Genomic DNA, 3199 nt, shown 5'->3' on the forward strand with positions numbered 1-3199 from the left:
CCTGGTGGGCTACAGTCCATGGGACCACGAAGAGTCAGACACAACTGAGCAACTAACTTAATTTTAACAACCAAATACTGAGGTTTATTTGTACCAGGGCTTCCCAGGTGATGCTATAGCGGTAAAGAATCTGCCTGCTAATGCAGGCAACATCAGAGATGCCAGTTTGAACCCTGGGTCAGAAAGATCCCCTGGAGAAGGGCATGGAAACCCACTCCAGCATTCTTGCCTGGAGAATTCCATGGACAGAGAAGCCAGGTGGGCTACAATCCATAGGGTCACAAAGCGTCGGACATAACTGAAGCAACTTAGCACACACGCATACATTTTCAAAGGTATGTGAAAATTAAGAATTTCTATGCAACAAATAAAGTACAGAAAAATTCTATGCTTTTAAACTTATCCAAACCAAACTATATTTAGCATCCAGTCTCCATTGGCCAAGTCTGGTGAAAATAACAACATCAATAATTATTTTGTAATTTGCCACTACATTTCATTCCCCTACACACCTCTCCCTCTTTCTCTTTCCCCACACCCCATTCTTCTCATTCATTTATTTTATACTGTATCAATATATCAGATCTTACAAAGGCCAAGAAAAAATAGAGGAGATTCCTAACCAATGGTCACTCTTAGCCATTGTAAAGCACTCATTGTCCTTCTTAACACAGTTCATTCAGAGGTGGACAATGTCGCTATTGCTTCAAATTCATGTTGTCAAAATTGTTTCTGTGGACTTTTCCTAGTCTGCCAAGTCAACATTGGGCTCACTGCCCAACTTCTTGGGTACTTTCACAAATAAACCTAGGGTAAACTTTCCTCTGGGGTAAGGAGGCCTAGAACACATGAAAACATAAAGCTGATCTTCCTGTGCAGAAGGACAGGAAAAATTTTTAAAATATGATTTTTTTATTCTGTTGTTGGTAAACCCATTCCAGCAAAAAAATTCTAAGAAAAAGGGAATAAAATTATTAATATATTGTCATGCCACAAGTGATAGCTGCACTTTCTTTTATTTAAAGGTTACCAACTTCTAGCAAAGAACTACATTGGTAAAAGAGGAGATTAAAGCACATGAATCTGAATACCTATTAGCTGCCCAAATATGAGAGAAAATGTGTAAATGGCCTTGGTAACAAGAAAATGAAAAGGCATTTCTATTTAGCTTTACATCTAACATATTTAGAATCAATCATTTTTGCTCTAGTTCTGCCATCTCTTTTACACTACTTGGTATTCATTGTAACTTATCCAATCATAAGAAATTCATTTGACCTTTGGAGATTATAGACTGAATATTGTCATACAATTTGTATATCTTTGAGGATCAATTGCTCACCAATACTATGAGCTTTATTCCTACTTTGAAAACTCGGCTGAAACAATAGTTTTTCATAACAATAGTTTTTCATTGACAAGCACACAGCAGTAATCCTGGGGTTTTTTTTCTCTCTTTGCCCTTTTAATGGAGGCACTTTTAATGCAGCATCTCAATATCAGAGATTTCCATTGATAACATGCTACTTTAATCTGTCTTCTAGCTATACCACCAACTGAGGAATATTAACCATATTATACATTTCAGTAGTCAATCTGGCCATTCTATTTATTTTGTGAATGAAATAGCTAGGTGTAATTCTTAGCAGATCATACTAACAAATGGTGTCATTATTGGTATAAATCTAATAACACTGCATTTAAATATGATTTCTCCGTTGAGAGCCTCATTTTAGAGGAAGTTAAAATTACTCCCATCAGGGATATAACAGAGTTAAGTGTTTTGCCCAACACACTGAGCTATTAAGATAATCAAAAAACTTTTTTCCTAGGTTTCAATCTTTATGACCACGTTCATCCCCACTCTTCACTAAGTACTATCTATAAATTAATAGACTCTGCACATTTTAACTACATCTACCAAAGCAAGCTGCAAAGACCTATGGATTTGTGAAACATTATTGCTCAAAAACTCTTTGGCAGTTTTGAAACTTGGTTGCACATTGGAATCACCCAAGGAGCTCTAAAATATACTGTTGTCTTGGTCACGCCCCAAAGACTCTAATTTAATTGATATAAGGCCTGAGCATCAGTATTTTTAAAAGCTCCCCAGGTGATTCTAATACACAGACAAAATTGAGAACCACTGTTCAAACCTTTGTTTTATGGATAAGACAATTACCCCTATCAGTGACACATATAAATTTGATGTTAGAGCTAAAGCTAAAACTCCAGTCTTCAGAATTTCAGTTAATAACTCTTTTCATTAGCTCAAAGCTTTTCAATAGTGTTTCTCTGGGCCTAGGGCTCCTCAGAGATACTGCAGGGACCGTGAAAATGATAGAGATGAAAGAGGAGAGGTCTGATCCCACTTCAGTTGAGTTCAGTCACTCAGTCATGTCAAACTCTTTGCAACCCCTTGGACTGCATCACACCAGGCTTCCCTGTCCATCACCAACTCCCATAAATTGCTCAAACTCACATTCATCGAGTCGGTGATGCCATCCAATCATCTAATCCTCTGTCATCCCCTTCTCCTCCTGCTTTCAATCTTTCCCAGCATCAGGGTCTTTCCCTAATAAAAAGCTTAATTTATATTTTTTAATATGTCGGACTCAGTTGCAAGATTTTTTCTAGGGGAAGAAAAAGGAAAAACAGAGGGAAAAAATATATACTTGCCTAAAGTAAAAATAAGTTTTAAACTGTAGCAAGCAGACGGCATATATATATGTCCGAGAGCACCGTCTCAGAAAGAGAGACAGAGAGAAAGGGAGAGAAGGAGAGAGGGAGGAGAAAAGAAGGGAGGAAAGAGTGCTTGCTTTAGCAACACATATGCTAAAATTGGAATGATACAGAGAAGACCAGCATGGTCCCTACACAAGGATGAATTCACAAAGAATTGATAGAATTCACAAAATGCTCCATTAAAAACAAAAGAAGGAAAACTTATGACTTTTTAGATAACCTGAGGCCAGTGGTAAAGCTATTTATATATATATTAAAATGTAAATCTGGGGATTTGAATAGTTTAAATTTAACACAATGAAGAGTCCTTAGCCAGAAAGTAACTGTTTTTAACATCCCAATGTGTATTTTATAATTCTTAAGGAGGAATGTGTCCTTCCATGGTATGAGGTGGGTTGAGGACGCCTCTGAAGAGCCTAGTTTTGAGAAGAGAGTTGGACTTTTCATTAAGCAA

At 37.0% G+C, this 3199-nt stretch overlaps 1 non-coding gene across 1 annotated transcript; it reads left to right on the top strand.

The window, feature by feature from the left end:
- Positions 1-2811: 2811 nt before the first annotated feature.
- On the top strand, positions 2812-2921 carry LOC139184683 (U6 spliceosomal RNA). The gene has a single exon (XR_011568256.1). It is a non-coding gene; the product is annotated as a U6 spliceosomal RNA (small nuclear RNA).
- The last annotated feature ends 278 nt before the right edge of the window (positions 2922-3199 follow it).

Source organism: Bos indicus, chromosome 8 (genome assembly GCF_029378745.1).
Source record: "Bos indicus isolate NIAB-ARS_2022 breed Sahiwal x Tharparkar chromosome 8, NIAB-ARS_B.indTharparkar_mat_pri_1.0, whole genome shotgun sequence".
In the NCBI taxonomy this organism is placed as follows: Eukaryota; Metazoa; Chordata; class Mammalia; order Artiodactyla; family Bovidae; genus Bos; species Bos indicus.